This window comes from Vulpes vulpes, chromosome 1 (assembly GCF_048418805.1).
Source record: "Vulpes vulpes isolate BD-2025 chromosome 1, VulVul3, whole genome shotgun sequence".
Lineage (NCBI taxonomy): Eukaryota > Metazoa > Chordata > Mammalia > Carnivora > Canidae > Vulpes > Vulpes vulpes.
This window is the reverse complement of record NC_132780.1, coordinates 81,951,455-81,976,465: the sequence shown is the minus strand read 5'-3', so window position 1 is coordinate 81,976,465 and position 25,011 is coordinate 81,951,455. Positions and strand designations below refer to the sequence as shown.

General features: G+C 40.7%; 1 protein-coding gene across 2 annotated transcripts in view; it reads left to right on the top strand.

The window, feature by feature from the left end:
• Positions 1-25,011, top strand: part of UST (uronyl 2-sulfotransferase) — a 294,362-nt gene that overhangs the window by 85,610 nt on the left and 183,741 nt on the right. The window lies entirely within an intron of this gene.

The following is a 25,011-nucleotide window of genomic DNA, read 5'->3' as shown; positions in this document are numbered from 1 at the left end:
TAGATAAACAAACATCATTTCCCAGATTAAAATTTCAGGAAAGCAACATCTATACCAAGTGTCTTACTTAGATAAAATATTCTGAAAACAGTTTGACTGATCATAGGAGAAACAGGGAACAGATGCTGAGTGAGACAGGTGCCCACAAAAAGAAGCAGCTTTTCCCTTCTGAGTGCCCCCATTTACTATGTAAGATCTCAAAGGCAGCCCATCCATGCTAGCATCACTTGGTTCCTACAGGGGCTCTTTAATCCAACTTAGAAGATACTGATCATTATGGTGGAATTTGTATGACTTAAAATACAGATCTCTTTAAAATATGAAAGTAAGATTTTCTTTTAAAAGGAGTCATTTGGGGATCCCTGGGTGGCGCAGCGGTTTGGCGCCTGCCTTTGGCCCAGGGCGCGATCCTGGAGACCCGGGATCGAATCCCACATCAGGCTCCCGGTGCATGGAGCCTGCTTCTCCCTCTGCCTGTGTCTCTGCCTCTCTCTCTTTCTCTCTGTATGACTATCATAAATAAATAAAATTTAAAAAAAAAATTAAAAAAAAAAATAAAAAAAAATAAAAGGAGTCATTTGGGGATCCCTGGGTGGCGCAGCGGTTTAGCGCCTGCCTTTGGCCCAGGGCGTGATCCTGGAGATCCAGGATCGAATCCCACGTCGGGCTCCCGGTGCATGGAGCCTGCTTCTCCCTCTGCCTGTGTCTCTGCCTCTCTCTCTCTCTCTCTCTGTGTGACTATCATAAAAAAAAAAACAAAAAAAAACAAAAACAAAACAAAACAAAAAACAAAACAAAACAAAAAAAAAGGAGTCATTTGTTAATGACAGTGATCAAGACTATTACAGTTTGTGGGTAAAGGACACCCTTCTCCCATGTTTACATTCTAACTCAGGTCTTTGAATTTTTCTGTAACTATTTCCATGGGAAGTGAGCTAACATCTTTCAAGCCTCTGCTATACTAAATACTGTAACTAGATCTACTCCACCAGATGCCTTTACTCAGGTTATCTCATTTGATGTTTGAGATAACCTTCTAAGGCATTTTGTGGGTGAGAAAACCGAGGCTCTGATTTTTAAAAGTCCGCTTGGCAAAATAGGGAGTCCATTCCAGATTCCAGACTCAGGTTTGTCTAAAATGTCTCATCTCCCCCAAACGCCCCAATAGCCATGACTCAATGGCATATGGGGCTAACAGGTCCAAATACATTTGTAATTTGGCTAGGTTTTCCATTTACCTGAAGGTAACCACATTCCCAGTATAATCCAATAAAATTTATGGTTTATATTTGTGTTTTGGTATTTCTCCCATTTAGAGTATCTAGCATGCTGTGCTGCATATAGCACGTAATTAATAACTACTTGCTGAATTAATCCATTTTCAGATATCTTGAGCCCCCGGAAAGCTGCTCAACTTAGAAGGGTCAGAGTAATTTTCGTTACAAAAAGATGAAGAGTTGGATTTTCTCCACCTTTCTTTCACCTCGTAAAATCCCATTTCAAGGGCTAGTTTATACTGTCATCTCATTTATATAGTTTTTTCTAGTCTACTTTGTTCTTGAGGCAGAAATGCTGCTTCTATTCACTTATCACTTTATATATACTTTCATGTGTTTTTTTTTTAATTTTTATTTATTTATGATAGTCACAGAGAGAGAGAGAGAGAGAGAGAGAGAGAGAGACACAGGCAGAGGGAGAAGCAGGCTCCATGCACCGGGAGCCCGACGTGGGATTCGATCCCGGGTCTCCAGGATCGCACCCTGGGCCAAAGGCAGGCGCCAAACCGCTGCGCCACCCAGGGATCCCATGTGTTTTTTTTTAAAGTAAGATTGAGAACTTTCACTTACTGTGCACTGTGCTAGTCATTAAGCTAAGTACTCTACAAATATTATCTCTCTTTCATTCTCAAAACAATCCTGGGAGACACAAACCTTATGCATCATTAGCCTATATTGCAGATAAGGAAACCGAGTTTCAGAGGAATTAAATAACTTGCTCTCAGTAACAGTGAAATTTCAGAGATGCAAGAGGAATCCAGATCTAATTGATTCCTAAAGCCCGTGCTTTCAATTTATTCTTTTATTTTTAATTAAGGCAAAGTTTACATACAGTGAAGTGCACATATCTTAAGTGTATAGTTTGATGAGTTTTGAGAAGTGCACACATCTATAACTATCTACCCAGTCAAGATATGGAACATTTCCCCTGCCCAGAAAGTTCCTTCATGCTCCTCTTCTCTGTCATTTTCAGCCACCCAAGATGAAAGCTGCCTGTTCTTGAACTTAGAGAAATTGAACTATGGAGTTGTTTTTTGTTTTTTGTCTATCACTTGCTTTACTCAATGTAATATTTTTGAGATTCATCCATTTGTTGTATGTACTGATATCCACCATATGAATGGTAATTCTTTGTTATTGCTGAGTAGTATTCCATTTTATGAATATACCACAATTTGTTTATCCATTCTCCTACTGATGGGCATCTGTATTCTTTTCCAGCTTGGGGCTATTGTGAAAAGGCTACTGTGAACATTCTCATACACAAGTCTTTTTGATAGTCTTTTTTTTTTTAGGATTAATATTTATTTATTTATTTATTAGATTTATTTATTTATTTATTAGAGACACAGAGAGGCACAGACACAGGCAGAGGGAGGAGCAGGCTCCCCACAAGGAGCCCGATGTGGAACTCGATCCCAGGACCCCAGGATCATGCCCTGAGCCAAAGGCAGATGCTCAACCGCTGAGCCATGCAGGCATCCCACAAGTCTTTTTGAGAACCTGTGTTTTCATTTCTCTTGGATAAATACCTATGCGTGGAATCATGGGGTCATAGAATAGAAACATGTTTTACTTTATAAGGAACTGCCCATTTTTGAAAGTGGCTGTACCATTTGATACTCTCATAAGCAACATATGAGAGTCCTAGGGTCTCCATATCTACTCTAACATTTGATTCTGTCAGTTTTTAAAAAAATTTATGCTACCTTTTAAAATGCCCTCTTTCTTACTTAGCTGTGAGATCAGGAATTAGGTGTCATTCATCTCTCTATCCACAATGCTTAACTCAGTGTCTGGCAGAAAAATGATGCATGTGAAACTAATTTTGAGGATTGCAAAAATGGTTGTCCAGATCCCTTCAAACAATGAATATCTAGAAATCTAACCTCATGCCATGTTAGCATGCAGATTGTTTTAAACTGAAAGGCCTTTGGACTACCATCTTCAGAGGGTAGCAGCCTTTCAAAAGGGAAGTGGCAGGTTGGTGACCCCTGGTGAGTGACTAGCCAGTCATTGGCTCTCTTGAGCGAGGTGGCTCACTATTTGCTGGAAGGCTGTTCTTCAGCAATGGGTCCTTCTGGCATGGGAAGTCCACTTGGACATCATTGAAAGCATAAACATTGACCTCTGACTGGTCTTTTAGGAGAACATTTTGGTTCTCTATTGCTGCATAATAAAATGACAACAAATTTAGCAGCTTAAAACAGCACATATTTATTATTGCACAGTTTTTGTGGATCAGGAGTCTGGCCATGGCTTAATTGGGTCTTCTACTTCACAAGCCTGCAATCAGGTGTTGGCTGAGACTATGGGTTCCTTTCAAGGCTTGCCTGCAGAAGGATTCACTTCCAAGCTCACAAAGTTGTTAGCTGGATTCAGATCCATGTGTGCTGTGGGTTGAGGGCCTCAGGTTCTTGCTAGTTGTTGGCCACAAACCACTCATAGTTTCTTGCTATGCCAGCTTCTCTGACATTGCTGCTTGCTTCATCAAGGTTAGCAAAGGAGCATAGCCTGGCAAAGTGGAAGTTACAATTTTATGTAATTTAATCGTGGAAAGGACATCCTGTCACCTTTGTAACATCTGATTGGTTAGAGGCAAGTCACACAAATGCCACCCACATTCAAGGAGCGAAGATTACACAAGGACATAAATACCAAAAGGTGAGGATAATTTAGAGGTCATGATAGTGCCTGTCTGCCACAGATGGTCAGTTTACAACTTTTTAAAAATGGAAAACACAGATATTATGAGGAAAGTGGTTGTTTTGACCCAAAGAGAGCATTGCATTTTTTACTGTTTTAATGAATAGTTTCAGAGGCTCTCATTTTACCCCAACACAGAGGGACACTGTTCTGGATCAATTATCTGCAGTTAATGTCCACTTGTGCAGATGATTGATAGGAAAGCATGAAGTGATTTCTAGATAAATACTCCTCAGTGGGTTCATTTAGTGGAGATGAATTGAGTCTTTTCTGTGATCTGCTACTGGACAGAGCCCCTGCTCTGAAATTTGCCACGGATTAAAAAAGTAGAGAGATGGGCAGAGTGACACAAGGGTGGGAAGCCAAACTTTTTGGCAACAAGTTTGCTTATCTGGAATAGAATGACCTAGACAAAACAGAAAAAAAGCCTGAGAGTCATATGAAACTAAGTTGTCTATACTTTTAGGGAGAGTATTTTTCATGTAAAAAGTAAGTTACATGTATAAAGACCAGCAACAAATAAAATATTTTACTTGTTAGAGGCTATCTGGAAGATGTTCAAGCTTTAACCCTTAGCTTTGGAGAATTTGGACAGTGCAGGAAGAAAACAGAGCTTTGTCTGACCTTGACCATGTGGTATTTATTCTATCTATCCTTGTCAATTAAGGCTTTTGAGAGCCCTAAATGTTTTTTTTTTCAAATTTAAACCAAGCACAAAGACTCACTTCCAGACTTTTGGGAAACATTATTATAATCCTTTAATAGTTTAGATAGCTTTGAGAAGTTAAGGGTGACATATAGCTACACTTAAAAATATTTATTTCAAAATTTGTCTCCTGAATAAGCTGCATAACCTAGTTTCCTCAAGTATATGAATTAATCATTTCAAAGAAATGGAAAATAGTATATCTAACTCCTCTTCTAGTTAAAAAAGAAAGACAATATTAATAGACATTTGGAAACTTCTCTTGTCACATTGCAAATTCATTCTAAGTCATTGACATTCAAAGCAAAAAAATGCCTTTTTTGATGGATGCATAGTGAAAGAACAATTTATTTTAGTTACAAAATAATAATAATGACGAAAGTTATGTAGGGCTTAGTATGTGCCAGGTACCATTCTACCCAGCATATTATATATACTAAATATATACCTATATTGTTATACACACACATAGATACACATATATTATTCAAATATATACACATAAACATATGTACTAATTTAGTCTTCATAACGACCTGTTAAACAATTCCAGAACTTGGATATATATATACACCAGCCCACATATTCTGTGAACTAATGTTCTCATCCTGCTGGTTCCCTTGTTAATAAGTGACATAAGTATTTGATTTATTCTAACTTTGTATTTACATGAGAATAGTGTTTTAACTTTTTTAAAAGTATGCTTCAATAAACTTTATGATGTAGGTATTATTATTATTCCTATCGTACTGATGAGGCAAGAGAGGCACAGGGAAGGTGAGCAACTTGCCTGTTCCATAGCATTTATTTGGACACCAACAGCCTGGACCTGAGTCTCTGCTCTTAACTGTCGCACCATCCTCAGTCTTGAGAAATTTGCTTTCTCTTCATGCATAAGCCATAGCCAGCCTTACGAACAGTAAAAAAAAAAAAAAAAAAAGGCAGAATCAATAAGAGTCCAAGATAAACCAGTGCATTCCAGCTTAAGGAAAACAAACCAAGAAAGCATGCTTGCTCCAGCCTGGCACAAACTTCTAGGTTAGGACAACCAATCTAAGAAAGCCCACACTTCACTATTTTCAAGAAAATAAACAACCCAACAGTGATGGCCTAATTATGATTCTGAAGGGCAACATACAATGCTTTCCCGGTAGACTAAAAACCAACCTCCAAAGTTGCAGTAATGGTTGGAGCTCTGTGAAAAGTCTCAACTGGCATCTGGAAGTGTAGTCTCCAGGTTGACCTGTGGGAGTACATAGGAGCCAGGAAAGGGAAAACAGTAAGAAGAGATGAATTGTTCCTAAAGAGTAGTCATGGCCTCACTGGTATCATGGACTCTCAACCAGTACCTGTCCCCACCACAGTTCTGGTTTTCCCACTCAGAAAAGGCCTTCAACAGGGCCACAATTGGAGCAACAAAGACTTCCTGCTGAATCTATCGATGGATGCTCTGTTGGCAACTTGCATGGCCCTGGGACATTCTTGGGCTGGCAGTAAAGCAGAGTCTCAGGACCCCTACGCTTTGACGCCTACTGTATCAGTAATGGTACTGTGCCATTCCAGAACTTATCCTTGTGAAGAAGACAGCTCAGGACCACCTACCCTTGTTTGGAGGGCTTGATGGGTAAGAGCAGTGAGAGCAGAAGAGGGTGCAGCCTGCCCTTTGGAACCATCCTGAAGCTCAGTTAACTCCTCCTGGACATCTTGAACAATGAACGGTTATTGTCATGGACATTTAGCACCATTTGTCCCTGAAATGTAGTTTGGAACAGTCTGGCCAGCTACACCTTCAGATTACCTGGTTTGTTTTACTAAAAAAACCCCACACGTACAAAAAGCAAACACAAACTATAAATATATAAGATATTATACATATAAATAAATATGTAAATATTTATACATACATATATACATACGTATGGGTTTTTATTAATACATAATACATATTTATATAAAACTCTTTATAGTTTTTATATGTACATATGTATTTGTAGTTTTTACTGACAAAATAAAATTTGCCCATTATAGAAATGATACAAGCACCACAGAACTTTATAAAGAAAAATGGTAGAAATCTCTTAAAATCAATCCAGTCCTTTACAAATATTGCTTTATTTACTAAAAATGAACATTGACATTTTAAATACCCTTTCATGCAAATCTCGATGCAGATGTACCTACATAATGACGTATATGATTGTGTGTAAATTTAACTATACTAAGTAGGCTGTAAGTAAACCCCTGCCCAACAGGGTCAGTAAATGTTGATCCAAATCATTGTTTTAGTCAACAGAAATAAGAACAATGTTGTGACTCGGTTTTCTTAGGGTTGAGAAGACAGTAGGAATAGAATTATCAGAACATCTGGGCTTGTGCAGATTTTCCTGAATCTGAAAACTTCGTGTGTACACAGGATGAAGCAGTGTATGGTGGGCATGAATGAAAGCCAGGATGAGCTCCTCTGGCTTGCTGGCTGGTTGCTTAGGGGCCAGCAAGTGAAGGGACGGAGTGCTTGGTGTTCACCGTGTGGTGTTGATCTTGGAGCTGGCCCTGATAAGGCCTCGAGAGCGAGGTCTGAGCTGCAGGAAGCCAGGAAAGGTTTTGAACAATGGCTTTTTACTCTTGTTCATACAAGATGTAAGGAACCAGAGAATGATGGCTGGGTCTGATTTAATTAGCTGCAAAGGCATCAAGCAAACCAGCAGCGGGATTCTTTCATCCCTCTCCAGAAAGGACGTTTTTAACTGGCCTCATGTTACGAATCTGTGATAAATGCCAGGGTTCTAATTAAGAAAGGACCTAAAGCAGAGCAGAGTCAGGACCAACGTGTTTAAAATGTTTAGAAACAAATGTGGACAAAGACCACTGACTTTTCCTTTGGGGAAAAGGGACAGTCCATGTGAATAGATAAATTATGCTGAATCCATTAAAAACACATGTTGCGTTTGGTTAAATGCTAATCTCATGTTTACCCTCCTGCTGCTGAGGCCTGCGGTGCCTGTCCAGGATCTGAATGTATGTTTGAACTGTGACAGTTCCGGAAAAGAGCCCAGTCTTGTTTGTATTACACTGAGGCCCCTATTCTCAACCTTAGGGATTTTCAGCCCCGGGATTCTACTGGACAGATGTCACCATGAATCACTGTGTAAACCAAGTCCATTTCTTCCTTCATCCATTCATATGAGGAGATACCACAATATTCAGAGCCTTAGAAGCATCAGAAATTGCTGCCAGAGCATGTGAGATAGAAGCTGCCTGGTGAACTCTCTTCCCTTCACCTGGAACGTGCTTCTCCATCACTAAGCTCCTGGTTGTCTCCTAATTCCTACTGATCTTTCTCATCATTGCACAAATGACATTTCCCCTGAGAAGCCTTCCCTGACTGACATCCAAGCCTGAGTGGATTATTCCTCCCTGTGTTTCTCCATCCTTCTACTTCTCATACCTGGTTACAATTGCCTACAGCCCGTGTCCATCCTTCACCAGGAGGATGGTCTGTGAGGATCAGAAGCCCATCCCCTGGGACAGAGCCTGCCACACGAATTTAGTAAACATCTCTTGAATGAATGAGGACACCTCTCTTCTCCAAGGCATTTGTCCTTTAGTGGGGACTGCTGTGTACTAGCCAATACTTCTGGCTCCCAGGGCCACCTCACCCACACCCCTCACCCCCCACTACATACCCTGAACCTTGGTGTGACATTTGAGATTTCCTTTCCACTAGATATGTAGGAACAAAAAAATGGACAACTTTTGCATCATGTTAACAAACATCTTATATTCTCAAACAGATATACATGATTGAGTCTGGTAGCTCATGGCATGTAAATGGTCAAAAACAAACAACAGTTTAAAGACAAAAGCAAACCTGTAGTCTTCGGAATAAGATTGCTCTAAGGGAATTATAGAAAAACGACTTGGAGGGGCACCTGGATGGCTCAGTGGTTGAGCGTCTGCCTTTGGGTCAGGTCATGATCCCAGGGTCCTAGGATTGAGTCCCAATCAGGCTCCCTGCAGGGAGCCTGCTTCTCCCTCTGCCTATGTCTCTGCTTCTCTCTGTGTGTCTCTCATGAATAAATAAATAAAATCCTTTTTTTTTTTAAAGAGAAATATGATGTGGAAACATGGTGATGAGCATGCCAAGTGCAGCCCGTCTACCACCTTCTGGCCTGGAGCCTGGCACCCTGAGATGTTCTGGGAGACCCCACTACGAACCCTATTGTGTGGAGTCTCAGAATCAGGGCCGGGCACTGCAAGCCCATGGAGGGTGGACATGATTGTGAATGTGTGGCTGGGGAGGAATTTGCCTGATATATTTCAGGACAACACATTGCGCACTTACAGAACGACTATTCTATTTTCTTCAAAAGATCTTGCCTACTCTGTCTCTTCTCCTCTTGCAGAATTGAGAATTAAACTTTGTCTAAATGTGCTTTTTTCATAGTTACCTGTGCTTTCAGCACCGTGGTGTGCTCTCTCGCATGTTAGTTATGATTCTGGTTTTGTCTTCATTTCATTTCAGGAAGAGGTTATTCATTGAGGACCAAATCTTCATTTTAATATTACTGTGCTTTGGGAGGAGTCAGTGTAATACAATTTCAGACACATGGGGCACTGGGATGGTAATATTAGGGAGCAGAAGAAGCAAGGCTGGTGGAAGATAAAAGGTCCTATTCCTGATTAATTGAAGTTAATACATGGGTGTGTAGATCACAGGGTAATGGGTAGTACTTGGTGAGGAGGGCAGAAATTAAAGGTGAGAAAATGCTTTGATAGCCTCTACTGTTGAAATATTTTGACACAGTGGTTGGCATCAGTTATTCCAGTGATGATTCTCTATGAGCAGCCTTCCCAGGTTTTAGCACAATGCTTGGAGGTGTCCTTCTTTTTACAGTCTACCTGCTAACAGCAGGTAGGAGTTATTCATTCGTTCTTTATTCTTTCTCCTCTTTCACAGTGCTCCAGCAATTGGCTGTGAGTCCCAGCTTTTCTCAGGGAAGGAATCATGCCCCCCTCCCCCAAGCACCACAGGACCATCCTAAGTCAAGACATATCACTTCTTGTGAAGGTCAGGCAGGGAAGGAAGGCCAGCAGGGACAAGCAGGAGAGCCGGAACGTGCCACCTTGTGCAAAGGTCTCTGCTCACGTGGTGAGGATCGATTTGGAGCCTCAGAGTCAGGTAACGAAGAAAATTAAATGGGAGTTTCCACCCAGAGCGTGAAGGAATCCAAGGCAGGTGGGAACTTGAGTCTGGAAACAATTTTGGCAGAGTCCAGTTTCATCTCTTACATATGCACAGGTAGAGAAATCTGTGTTTTTCACCTGAGTGCTGTTCACTCCTGATCATATTACTTCAGGAGGAAAGGTGATTCTTGGAGATAGTGAGATTAGCTAGTGTGCTGGGCAGGGTGTGTGCCCCCAGGGTGAGCCCACCAGGTCCCACTGCAGATGTGAGGCCGTCTTCAGATACGCACACCCTGGAGCTGACAGCCCCCACAGTGGCATTCAGACCTGGCAAAAATGGCATTCAACACGTGAAACATTTCTTCCTTTGTATTTAGGGGGAAATCCCAGCTTTCCACAGCCTAGCAAAATTATGTACAACTTTAAAAGTATCTTTTGATTATCATTGTGTAGGGTAAACATGGTAAAGAGTCACAGAAATGACTCATACTAAACAAAGTAAGTCAGAACCAAACCATTAGCATAACGTTGTGCATTATGATCAAGGTATATATAAACTAAGTTCCATTCCTAGGAAGCAGTTACCCCTGGGATGTACTTGCCAGGCTGCTCTGTCCACAAATGTCCATAACGGTGGCTTTTTCTTAACCATGTGAATGCCAGTGGCCAGGGCATAGTGAGAGCACTGTGAGAGATGAGGTGGGACTTGGGGGGGTGGGCTCCCCCGTGTAATCTCTGCTGGAACATCAGGGATTATCTAGGCAAATCGGATATTTAGGCACAAACCACTTGACTGGCAGGAGCACTGCCTTTGAACTGGTTAGAAGAATAACATGTAGAAACTTGCCCTAAGTTACATTTCAGGTTGGTCTTCATACCAAAGCTGACTGCAATTGGCAGATCCAATTCGGGATCTAAAATCATGACTGTGATCAAATCCTCAACTTCCTCCTTTTCCTCTTTTTTCGATCCTCAAAGATAACATTTTTGTAGTGAATAATATCTTATGATTGGATTAGTAGCAAAACAATGAGAGCTGTGTGCTACATATAGATTTTATGTGTACGTGTATATATATCTGTTTTATGTGTGTGTGTATGTACATATGTATTTTATGTAGTGTGTGTATACATGTGTATTTTATGTGTGTGTATATATACGTATTTTATGTGCATGTGTGTGTGTGTGTATATATATATATTTTTTATATTTGAAGGATAGAATGTAGGTGTAGTAGCATGTCATGTTACATTTAGGGAAGTTTTGATCATTTCTAAGAGGAGCCTGATTAGGAGAATCTTGAAATTGGTGAACACATTCAGTGAACAGAACTTGGCTTCAGGTGTAAATTTTCACACATAGGCCCACAACAAATGGTAAAAACGCTCAGAGAGCTGCAGATACTATTATGTTCATCTTTCCTCTGCAGTTTCACCTCCTGCAGTGCACTCGGTGCTCCCTTGGCACATATACAGGCCAAACTGACGCTGCCCATCATTCTGATTGCTTTTGCTGCTCCACTGCCGTAAATGCCCTTCCCTTTATCACATCTGAGTTGAATTGTGTCTAACCTGTAAGGCATGGCTTAAGTATTAAGAACTTCTGCTGTAAGTTCTGCTGACGTGGGTCACTTACCCTGCCTCTGAATTTATAGTTAGTTGGTCAGTCAATTAACACAGTTCGATAAGTATAATTAGATGGCTGTGGGCAGGTGCTGAAGAAGTACAGAGCTCACAGCAGAGTGTGTACACCATGACTTTAGATGCTTGGTTATATTCACCTTAACCCCAGTTTTGCATATGAAGATGAGGCTCTGTGAAGCTATGTGATATGACCGATATTATACAGCTTGTTAACGGTGAAGCCAGGACTCAGATTCCAGGCGTCCTCGAGGAACTCTTACCCCTTAAAAAATTTCCTAGATGCTTTAAGAGGAAGAAGCATAGCAAGGCTTCTCTACATTTGTTTCTTTTTTCTGTCTGATCCAGGCCTGGGTGGCTAGTGGTTGAGAAACCACAAGATGATCCTTTCTCCTGTCCGTGGACAAGGATACTCATCAGATGAGAATCCAGAACCTGGGTAAAAACAGAAAAATCTGAGTACACATTGAGTGCAAAGAGCAGTGTTGTGGAAGGATATAGTGTAAAGCAAACTCACTCACTGACTTCTGAGGTTGTGAAAGCACTCTGTAAGAATTGGGTGAGAGTGTTAGGTATTGCTCTATTGATTAGTTCTTATCTGGGGCACCAAGGTGGCTCAGTCAGTTAAGCGTCTGTCTTTGGCTCAGGTCATGATCCCAGGGTCCTGGGATTGAGTTCTGCATTGGGCTCCCTGCTCAGCGGGGACTCAGCTTCTCCCTCTCCCTCTGCCCTTACCCCCTCCCTGCATGTGCACTTGCTTGCTCTCTCTCTCTCAAATAAATAAATACAATCTTTAAAAAAAAAAATAGTACTTATCCTCAGCTGTTTCTGAAGATGTCATAATCAGTATTCATAGCAAAGGAAAGAATCATAACTGGACAGACTAAGATGTTCTAGAGTCCAGTCTCCTGGACAGTGAAACAGGTCATTAATCTTTGCTCTGGTTCTCCTTGTTTTTCCCTCAGCACACAGCGCTTCAATGCGCAGAGCCAAGAGTGTTCCAAAAGGCCGATGTGTATTTTCTCTGTGAGTACTAACCAAAATATTTATAAATTTGGTTTGTGTTATGTATATTGTCATTTTATTCATAAAAGAGTTAAAATCTAGATAAACAAAATAAAAAATGCTACTTTGTACTTGGCAATATTTAGACCTAGAATTATATTAGGTCGTGAGTGTGAACATTATGTTGGCTTTGAACTATAAACATTCACTTGGCCTCTACTTGTGAACGCCATTTGGATGTCTTGATAAAGTACAGGTGGTACATACAATACTTGGATAACTGTTTGTTTGGGGTAGCACATTGAAGGATGACTGTTCTTGGAGGATTTTGGGCCAAAATATAGCTCTCTACTGGTATTTAAGGATTTTTGTAAGATTGGTGATTGGAATAGGTGCTCAGAATGATTCTTGAAGTTGGGTAATAGCAGAAACCACTTTTGGAATTGTCTTTTGAGTGTGTTTTGGGGCATCGGTCATGGTATTTAAAGCTTTGGAAGGAGTCCCCATAGAAATGAATCGAGCACTGAATTTTCAGTATGGTCCCTAATTCTGTGATTAGAGGTATGGTGGAGGAGAAGTTGGTTATTTTCTTCAAATTCTTGGCTTTTGGGGGAAAGTCATTTACTTTTTAGTTTTTGTATAGAGAATATAAAAAGAGAGAACACTTGGTGGTTAGACTGGCTGGGTCTATGCCAATGTGAAATGGGACATGCAGCAGTCAAATTCGTTTTGCTATCCAGAACTGGTGTAGAGCTTTCTGTGCTGAAAAAAATTAATAAAAATTAAATATATCTCCTTTTTTCATAGTGGAAATACAAATGAGCATGGCCTAGAGTTTTCAAAAATAGACTTAGGGAAAGAAGTAAAATGGGGCTTGAGTGGCTAAAATTTGGATGGGTGAAAAGTGTTGATAAAACACTTTAGGTTTTTAGGTAAAAAGGATCTTTTGGAAATTTGACTTAAATGTTTCTGGGAATATGCAGGGAGCTTACTTAAAAAGAAAATGAGTGTTTTCAATGAAGACACATATCTCTCTTAGACAAATATCTCTTATGTACACAGCTTTATGTGACATTATTTATGTAACTTTAGAACTTGAGAATATATATGTGATATAGACAAAGGGAGTTTTAAAATTGACCCCTACTTTGTCCCATGACAACATTGGTTATTTCACATGATCAACGAAAAGTAAGATAACATACTTTTAGAAACCTTTGATGGGCCCCTGAAACCTTACTTTTTCCACTAATTTGAAAGACTTTTCAAAATCCCTGATATTATGAAATTATTGCTATGACACAAGCAGAAGCACCAGTAGTGTGTGGTGGGTCAGAGAAGAAAGGGAAGCATGTGGGGGACTCTGGAAATGCACTGGCCCTGCCGTTGGCTACTTGTTCCTTCATGAGAAGGACTTTTGACCTCTCTTGGGGTCATTCCCTCATCTACAAGATGAGAAAACTTGAACACTGAGTGAGAGAGTATACATAAGGATTTTTCTAATGTGTGAGTCATGAACGGTACATAAATATTTGCTCCTTTCCCTGTTTCCCTGAGCCCCAGGAAAGGATCAAGGGCTCCCTACCTAAAAATCCATTTTCCGCTCCTTCGTATTTCTATTAGTTAGTCTAACCTAATTCTCTGCTTCCAGCTTTCATCAGCACGATGCCATTAGCATATTCAATTTCTCGTATTATTTATAACCCTACGTTATTATTTTTATAATCCTTAGAAGTTATTTTTGCTCCACTGCCTCTTTGCACCATCACGAAATAGATTTCCTCCATTGCCGAGTGGTTTCTTCTATTATTCTTGGTGACATATAAAAACATTCACATACCCTCCTAGGATTTATCTTTTTACGGCCCTCACAAAGCACGGTTTGGCTTTTGGTTTCTTTTAGGCTCAGAGTGGCTTTGCTTGAGTCTGGAGGCTTCTAGATTAACCAGAGTCTTGACTTGTCCATCTTGTTGCCTGATCTATGGCTTTTCTCCTAAAAACCTTATCTATGAAATCCTTAATAAGGATCCTATGATTTTCCTGTACCCAATTCTCACTTCAGTCCTGGTGTCCTGAAATTAGACTGTCTCATCTTCATGGAACCCCAGCTTCTACTACTTCCCTCAGCTAAATCAGGACATGTTCGCCTGGAATTTACATTAGAAAAGCATCTATGACACTTAGACCATTTGGCTGGCATGAAGTTGCTCCTGAGAGACAAACTCATTTTGCATTAACCGGCTTTCCCTTCCTCAGTCTACCTTTGTTTAAAGTAATGTTGAAGGTGTGTGTGTGTGTGTGTGTGTGTGTGTGTGTGTGTGTGTGTGTGTTTTAAAGATTTTATTTATTTATTCATGAAAGACAGAGAGAGAGAGGCAGAGACACAAGGCAGAGGGAGAAGCAGGCTCCATGCAGGGAGCCCGACATGGGACTCGATCCCAGGTCTCCAGGATCACACCCTAGGTTTAGGCAGGCGCTAAACTGCTGAGCCACCCGGGCTGCCCTATATATGTGTTTTGTTTTGTTTTTTTTTTATATATGTGTTTTTTAATGCCATTTTGTTTGTCAAGTTCTGTGTCATGCCTATGTTAAAATGTCTTTGTGGTGTCACTGATATCACTATTTGTATTATTTGCACTTATATGATTGAAATCTGCTTAATAAATTAGTGATTTTTATTTTATTTTTATTTATTTCTTATTTTTTTTAAAGATTTATTTATTCATTTATTCATGAGAGACATGGGGAGAGAGAGAGGCAGAGACATAGGCAGAGGGAGAAGCAGGCTCCTCACAGGGAGCCTGATGTGGGACTTGATCCTAAGACCCCAGGATCATACCCTGGGCCAAAAGCAGATGCTCAACTGCAGAACCACCCAGGCATCCCTATTTTTATTTTTTAGCATTTATTTATGTATTTACTTGAGAGAGAGAGAGAACACAGAGGGAGAGGCAGAAGCAGACTCCCCACTAAGCAGGGAGCCCAATGAGGGGCTCCGTCCCAGGACTCCGGATCATGATGTGAGCTAAAGGCAGATACTTAATTGACTGACCCACCCAGGTGCCCTGTTAAATTAGTGATTTTTAAAAGGTGAGTAGTTTCATTTGCTTGTGCCATAAGAGGTCTTCAGGGAATCTGAGAATTGGAAGAAAGGTAGGGCTGTCACTAGGTATCTCCTGCTTTGCTGAAAGCAAAGGCATAGCCTTAAAGTCTCAGACCAGGGCAATGAGCAACTTCTTCACTTCACAAGTAGCACACTGCTCTGAGCCCCCATTCCACTTCAGACAGCACTTTAGACTGAAAATTCTGTCTTTGATGAGCTAATGCTCTCTTCGTGCACCATGACAGTTAAATTATTTTGGGTAGGCATAGATTCATTTGATAGATGTTTTCTGCTATTGGAGAAACTCTTTTTTTTTTTTTTTTTAATTGAGAAGCGTCTTCCAACAAGCAAGTTGACATTAAGTAGGCTCGGATATATTTGAAATCCACAAGTATGAAAACCAGGAAAAACCATGTTTGTTTTGATGCAGAATGAACTCTGGTCTTCTTCCAGGAGAGCTTACATTGGCCTCTAATATAAGAGTATCTGCCTTTGCCCTCTGACTCAACATTTTTTTTAGTGGTTCAGGAAAGCGAGTGACTCACTAAGACTTTAAAAGACATTATTTTTCCAGATCGATGATGAATTCAAGGCAGGCAGGCTTTTAGGAAGGACTCCTTTTCCTGGGTGTAGGAAAGTACCACCTCCCCTCAACTCCTTTTGTTGAAAGGCAGAATTAAGACTTTGCTAGAGAAGAAATGGATCTACTACATGCTAAAGAGTATTTATGACCTCCAGTACACTTTACCTTTTAGAATAATAATAAAAGCATAGGAATACCCAAATCCTGCCAGGGTTTTAAAAATTACATTTCATTCATGCTCAGGTATAACCTCCCATCATAAATCCTGAAAAATGTGGAGGAAGACAGTGACAGGCCATTCTAGTGCATAATGAGGGATGCATATTTCAGTGCCCGGGACTGATGTTTATGTATGTGATCACTTGGAAGAGGTTTTATTTAATGCACCATGTCTTTAAATTGGCTCTATTTTAAATACAATCATAAGAGCTACACTTTGTTGTATGCATGGCAGTCAGTTTATAAAGGGTAATTCTAATCTCCCCAATTCTATGAGGGAAGTTTTATTCTTCCTGCTTTACCTATGGGGAAACTAACACTTAGAAACTTTAAGACCTTGCTCAAGGTCATATCCAGTCAGTGGATTGCTGCTTTGGACTGTTTTGCATCAAAGCCCGCATTCTTTCCCCTGCATTGTTTTCCCTGTACCTTCAGCTCATCTTTGGCAAGGATTTTCTGATTTTTAAGCACCTATTTTTTTGGCCTTTTTGCGTTTGTGAATGAGTGTGTGTGTGTGTGTTTATTTGTGCCTACGAAGTAACATATAGAGCTACATGAATCCTCTTTTATCTTCCAATATTAGAGTTCTATGAACCACAAGATCTCACCAAAATCCTATTAAATCTGATACAAAATAGAACTAGTGAGATGATAGGAAATGGAGAGATGATGAATTTATGGAAACTCACTCTTTTTTAACAAACACTGGCAGGCTCATATGTTAGATTGCTAGTCAATTTTGTGAGGATTATTGTTCTGAATGATTTCAATAATTTCTGCTGCTCTATTAAAAATCCTCTTTTACATTCAAAGACCTAATAAAAAAGAAACTATGATCTCTTCCTTGTGTTACTTGAAAGTGTATATGAAAGTATAATCCCAGATGGGATAGTTCTGTGTGCACCACAACATCTGTGTCAGACCAACTTTGCCATCAGACTCATTTCATCCACACACTTTCTAAATCACATCAGCATTTACGAGCAACTCTTCAAATCTCTTTTTCACATGCATATCATTTCAGTGCAGTTTAATTGAAACATCCCATAGAATGTTCCTTCATACTCATTTCCCTAAAGCATGAAGGGAATTGGCAAGTGACAAGTAATTTTTCTGTCAAACAGATGACTGTTTCATTTACAATATAGAAGACACAGACGCTCATTTACCAGTGGCCTCAGGCCATGGCCCAGACATCCATAGAGCAGGGGACAGAGCTAGAAACACAAAAGCTTTTTTATCCATTTAAAAATACGTATGCTTTGACACCAACCTTCAAGCAAGTGCTGATCCATAACCCAGCAAGAGGTATTTTAGCATCAGTGCCCACTGATGACTTTCCCACAGTGTTTCCCTCTTTTGTCCTCACAGACTTCTTCCATCTGGATTCTGGCTCCAGGTTCACACATCATAGCCACAGGAACCCCTCCAGTCTGCCCATGGTACACAGAACCCTGAAACAAACTGGGGTTCCCACAAAGTCCTCGTCTAGCTCTAACAACTTCCAACCATGTGATCTGGGGCTCGGCCTCCTTCCTGGTGAAGGGGGATCCTCGCTCTGCCCTGCAGATCTCCCATGATTGCTGAGGTCAGAGGTAGGGGCTGCTGGGATGATGCATGGGAACATTAGAGCTCCGGACACACATCAGCTCATTTCAGATGTGCCCCAAAGCCCTCGGCACCTTTGCCCAAACTTCCCGTTGCCTTTTAAATGAGACTTCATCTTCTGATGTTGATTTCAAGGTCACAGGGACAAATTTAATTTGGACTTGCCATCCTGTCCGGATATGCTGATACCATGCCCTCCTCCTAGTATCATACCCCCAGTGCAGGTACCAGTACTCTGGCTTGGGACACCTGCCGTCTTTTCTTTGAGATACAGCTGGGGAGAAGCCCCCCTCATGGAGCTGTGCCTGACTTCATTGCAGAGGTGCATCTAGTACAATCTTCTCTTGGTTCTTCACTGAGCTGGGCCATCAGCACAGAATACCCTCCATCTGCTTGGAATGTCTTTGTCCTGTACTGCTTCTCATCCTTGAGTTTAGGGACTTTGTTCCTTTTTCATAGCCCTTCATCCTTTACTCCTTATGAGCCCATCACAGTCCCAACTAAATACTTATTTTGTAATCATTATTTAATGTCTGTCATCCCTTTTTACTAGAAACATCAGAGGGCCTGTGCTATGGACTGACTGTGTGAGCCCCTTAAAAGCCACCTGTTGAAGCCCTGACTCCTCATTGAATGGCACTGGAGGTGGGGGTTTAGATGAGGTCACGAGGGTAGGGCCCCTACCTATTGAGATTAGTGTCCTGATAGGAAAAGAAAGAGACCAGAGCTCTCTTTCCACCGTGTGAGAATCAGCAAGACCACAGCCATCTGCAAGTCAGGAGGAAGGCCCTCACCAGAACCCCACCTCGCTGGCATCCTGATCTCAGACTTCTAGCCTCTGCAGCTGTGAGAAATAAATATGCATTGTTGAAATCACTCAATCTGTGATAATTTCTTATAGCAGCCCAAACTGACAAAGGGTGACAGGGATCCTATCTTTTTATGCATGTCGGTATCCCTAGGATCCAGCACAGTGCCTGGCATAGGTTAGGCACTTGATGAATAGTGCACTTTCTCAGTTATTTCATGAACATTTCTACACATGTGTTTGATTCACGTATGGAAGTTGATACACAAGTATTCTTTTCCACAAAACATGCTGGAACTCAACGTCAAAATTAGCATATAAGCCTCCGAGAGGCTGTGAACTCCATGCAACCATGCGCAGGGCATGTATTCTCTTTGGGAATGATCTTTTGGGTTTGAAGCATATATTTTGTTAATTTTCTCAGTCATGAGATGTCTTTAGCTGTGGAGAAGTAATTTGATGATGTCAGAAAAGCACAAAGTCGTTCCAGCTTAAGTTTGGAGAGTAGACAAGGAGATCAAGCCTGAAAATACTATTTAGAGTGGACACAGGGTGTGTGGCAAGATTGTTATGTTGTGGAGTGAGCACCAATGACCTAGGTCTATTCTTAACCTTCACTACTATTCAGCCTTAGGTCTTGGCCTAATTATTTGACCTTTTTGATTCAACTGTTTCCTCTGTAGGTTGAGGGGTTGGACTATATATCTGTAGTGATTTTCCTGTTCTGAAATCATATGATGTGTGTGTGTGTATGTTATGGGCTGTGACCCGTGTTGGCAATGATAGCAAAGCCCGAGAAATTCCAGACTTCGAGCAATGGCAGTTCAGTTGGACCAAAGCCCTTTTTCAAAACAGCACTCTATTTGATTGATGTTCTGTGTGTTTGTTAAGTAGAGTGGTGCATCAAAACTTTTCCAGTCATGAAATACTTTGAAAGTGATGATGTTTTTATGGTATGCTGAAGTAAACTGGTGAGGACGGGGGTTATCTCTATGAGGTCTGATGAAAGTATTCATTATATTTTCTTTTTATTATATGATTATTAGAAAGACAAGATACAAAATATTAGATATTAAGTCATGGGAAACTTACAAATAGAAACATTTCAAATTTATCATTGAGAGTGATGAGTTAGTTTTTGGTTTTGATGAAAAATTCTTCCAAGCTCTTGGGACGCCTGGGTGGCTCAGTGAGTTAAGTATCTGCCTTTAGCTCAGGTCATGATCCCAGGGTCCTGGGATCAAGCCCCATGTTGGGCTCCCTGCTCAGTAGGGAGTCTGCTTGTCCCTCTCCCTCTGACCCTCGCCACCCCACCCTTGCTCTTTCTATTTCATTCACTCTCTCTCCCTCTGTCAAATAAATAAATAAATAAATAAATAAATAAATAAATAAATAAAATCTGTAAAAAAAATTTCTTCCAAGTTCTTGAGAATGACCACTGACAAGAAGCTTTATTCATATGAACAGGTGATTTTTAAAATGTAAAACCGTTTTAGGAGCTGTGTTAATTCCCTATTGCTGCTTTAACAATTTATCACAAATTTAGTAGCCTAACACAACACAAATTCATTATCTTACAGTTCATCTGCAGTGGGTTCTAACGGGCTCAAATCAAGGTGCTAGCAGGGTGACATCACTTCTGGAGATTCTAGAGGGAAGTGTGCTCCTTGCCTTTTCTAGCTTCTAGAGGCTGCCAACGTTTCTTGACTCACCAGTCTTTTTCATTACAAAGTCTTCCGATTTTGACCCTCCTGTCTTTTATATGTGATTATATTGGGCCCACTCAGATCATCAAGGATCATCTTCTCATCTCAGAAATCTCTTCCTTAATCACACCTGCAAAGTCCCTTTGGCCATGTAAGGTCACATATTCAGAGGTTCTGCGGCATAGGATATGGGCAACCTTTGGAGGGGGACATTATCCAGCCTACCACACTACTCTTCAAAAATTTGCATCAGTTGTTTATCAACATCAAATGCCAATTCCAATTTATTTAAGGAATCAAGAAAAACTTCCTTTTCTGTAGTTGACAAATACAATGTTGATTTTTTTTTTTGCAATAATGTGAATGGATTTCTAAATCCAAGCTAACTTTTTATATCAAGTATTTCAAAATAATGATGAATGCAGAAAGGTCATACACTCAGCATCCTGTGGCTGAGCAGGACCCACTAAAATAGAATGTCAGCTAGAAACAGACCAGAGGTAGCTGGAGGTTCTGAGGTGTCCCTGGAATCTGGGCCCCATCTAACTCCTCACCTCCCTCCTACCCAGTGCTATGCTGGCTCCTTGGGCTCCCAGGACATTAGGTTCTTCAGCAGCCCACAAGGCCCTTCTCCTCAGGTGAGGTCGAGGGAGTGGCACTCTGCTTGATGTCCAGTCTAGCTGGTAAGTGCCAGATGTTGCCCATGGAGCTCAGACCCTGCTCTGCCTAGGCTATCCCTGAGTGGCCTTGATTTGCCCAGTCTGAGGTGCCTTGGGAGCCAAAGGGCTCAATATCTCAAAGTACGCTGTGGCCCTCAGGATGGAGTCTCTGAGCAAGGCAGGGAATCAGGCAGCTGTGGCCACATCTGGGATCTCATGCCAATTTGTGGTGGGACATGGTACAGGTCACTTCACCTTCCTGAGCCTTGGCTTCCTCTGCTGTAAAATGGAGATATGTGATGGTTGTCATAGGAACTCAGTAGGGTGAGGTCTGGAGAATACTTAGCACTGTGCTTAGATCAGTGTCAGTGCTAACCATTGATGATGATAGTGCAGATGCTGCTTTGTTTCATCCTTGTTTTGTTTCTCTCTTAATCATCTGCATCCTGCCTGTCTTCTGCTATAGTTATCAGGAGTGCTTTGTGCAGTATGCATGTGATGGGAAATGTCCATTCTCACGGTGGCTATGTCCTGATATGAGAAAACTTACCTGGCTGCTCATTAGAGCATTGCCCAATGTAGAGCAGGGGCTGCCGTGTTAATCGGTGTGTTAGAGTTACATAGGGGGATCAGTTGACTGTAGTAATTACTTTGGGAGGAAAATCTAATGGAATGAAACAGAAACCCAGCATATTCTCTCTTTGATACACCATTCCTACCTGGATAAGATCATATATGATTATAATGAATCCCTGAGCTAATTTGGCAATACATTCATATTTGTATTTAGGTTATTATAGCAGTAGTGCACTGATTGTTTGATTCCAAAGGCAATTTCCTTCTACAAATGTGTCCTTAACATCCTAAAATATATATTCAGATTTAATGGAAAAAAAAGAGAGAGAGAGAGAGAGAGATGTACTATAAAACAAAGCCTTGTTTTTGAACCTGGGATACAAAGAGAAGAAGATTAATTTTCTATTAAAATTTATTAGAAATGGAAACCACTTTCTAAATTATATTTGATAACAGTTTAATTTAGGTATGTTTTTCACTGTCTGGAATGCTCATTTTTATCATTTAACATCAAGATAGTATTTTCTGGATGTTTGTGCCTTTATTAACTGGTTAAGTAAACATTGAAATTTTCTTTTTTGAAAGGCATTTTTGTAAATGTATTTAAGTATTGATAGTTAATAAAGCCATTTGTTTTAATTTAATGGAAAATAATTTTATTAAAGCCTAAATAAAGCTGTGCAAGCAATTTTCCTCCATTACAGTGTCTTTGGGGCTGCGTTAATTATAATAAATGGAGCTATTGGAGACGTTTACTCAGCACACAAACTCCTCATTGTTAACTACGGCTGGTGTGTGCTGACAGCTGCCTCTTAGAGAAACGTAACCCATAGTTAATGGTGGAAAGTGTGGCATTAACATAATTTTTTGGCAAGGACAAAGCTAGGGTTGCAGTGTTGCCTTCAACAGTGACTCCTTCATTAACAGTGTCTTATCAGAGGCCGAGATTCCAGGGGGGTAGATGCAGCCATATGATTGTGTTGTAGGTAACCAGAACCTGAAATGACTGCTTCTAAATAAGAAATGGAAAGGGTCTCAGTTGCTTATGAGTATGATTTTAAAAGGGGCCAAAGAAAGACTTTGAAAGAGTTGCTGGTGTTTGATCAAAATTGACAGAGTGTAGAGGCGGCTTTTTTGACATTGACACTAATGCATATTATGGTTTCTATAAGAGGGATTAGAATTAAAACATTTTTACTCTTCAGGGACCAATTCAGACAAAAATAGATTTGCTAATGTAAGACTTAAGAGTCAAGAATAAATTATATACCGTGAAGGTTCTGTAAATTCATTTGCACATTGCCAAAGGTATTTCAAACAATCGGGGGAAGATTTTTGTGTATTTCTGAAGACAGATCAAAGATAGAATCAGAAAGTAATAGAAAATATCAAATAATTATTTTTTGTTAATATTCATCCTTCCTATGATAAGCCATTCTCCTGGCCTCAGGATTCTCTTTGATTTCCTCAAAAATAAATAAAATTATAAAATTGAATATAAATGATAGAATCAGGTAAAATGAGATGAAAAGTTACTATTCACTGAGCACTTATTATGTGCTGAGTAGTCAGTGTGCTAAATGCTTTATGAATGTCTTATTTATCATAAAAACCCTGGCACTGCAGTTATTAATGTCCTCATCTTGCAAATAAGGACATTAAACCTCATGGAAATTCAGTGATATTTCCAAGGCCATTCAATGACCAAAAGTTAGGAGTGAGATTTGAATGCAGGTCTTTTCCTCTGTATCCCCTTCAACCCCCTGTGTTACCCTTTGTCACCAGTGACTGTGCTATTAGCAGTATTTCTTCCTGAATACATTAAATGATTACTCTGGGGCTCTTTTCCACTCTGTCTTTCATAGAAGAGTGACTGTTGCTATTTATAATACCTGGCTAATTTTATTCAATAGTCCTTCACATCAGTGCCTCTAGAAATTTCCCCTCTCTCAGCTGTGTGGGTCTCTGTTGGATTTACCTGGACATGGCATCAAGCTCCTCTGTGCTGGCCAGGTTCCCCACACCAGGCCCACAAGCCTGCCAAGATGGGCACCTCACTGGGTGGGGACCAGGCTGTGTCTCCACCTCAGATTCTCTGGAGGGTTCTCCTTCCAGATCCTGATGGTCCCTTAAAGTATGCATATGGATCAAACACAAGCATCTCTAGGCCTGACAGATTACCCTGTGGTTGTTTAAGTCGAGTGGGGTCTGAGAAACTCTGGGGATGGAGGATTATGTTTTTACTGCCCCTTTTTACCTTGAAACAGAGGTTCCACAGGATGGCATGTGCTGTTGTTTATAGGAACAATATGTCCTGAGACTATAGGCTCTGAAAATTTATTTTGAAAAGACTTGTGAAGACCCACAAAAGTTGGGCAACCCATGTGGCTTAGGGGGCAATCTCTCTGCCCTGCACTACCTGTAGCAGCCCTCAGGCAACCTGTGAGTGGCTGTGGCCCTTTACAGTGCTATATAGCCCCAAGTAGGTGCATGCAAAGAACTGCCTGGTAACCTTCTTGAGGCTAGGAGTTCTTCTGTGACCATAATTCTCCTCCTGCATGGCACTCGTGTCATGCAGTCTCTCGGTAGAAACAATGGGGGTGACCCCTGATTCACAGCAGCCTGAATTTGATCTGTTATATATATTTTTTGTATATATTTTTATTGGAGTTTGATATGCCAACATATAGCATAACACCCAGTGCTCATCCCGCCAAGTGCCCCCCTCATTGCCCATCACCCAGTCACCCCCACCTCCCACCCACTTACCCTTCCACTACCCCTTGTTCGTTTCCCAGAGTTAGGAGTCTCTCATGTTCTGTCCCCCTCACTGATATTTCCCACTCATTTTCTCTCCTTTCTCTTTTATTCCCTTTCACTATTTTTTATATTCCCCAAATGAATGAGACCATATAATGTTTGTCGTTCTCCAATTGACTTGTTTCACTCAGCATAATACCCTCCAGTTCCATCCATGTTGAAGCAAATGGTGGATATTCATTGTTTCTAATGGCTGAGTAATATTCCATTGTATACATAGACCACATCTTCTTTATCCATTCATCTTTCGATGGACACCAAGGCTTTTTCCACAATTTGGCTATTGTGGACATTGCTGCTATAAACATTGGGGTGCAAGTATCTTGGTCTTTCACTGCATCTGTATCTTTGGGGTAAATCCCCAGCAGTGCTATTCCTGGGGCATAGAGTAGCTCTATTTTTAACTCTTTG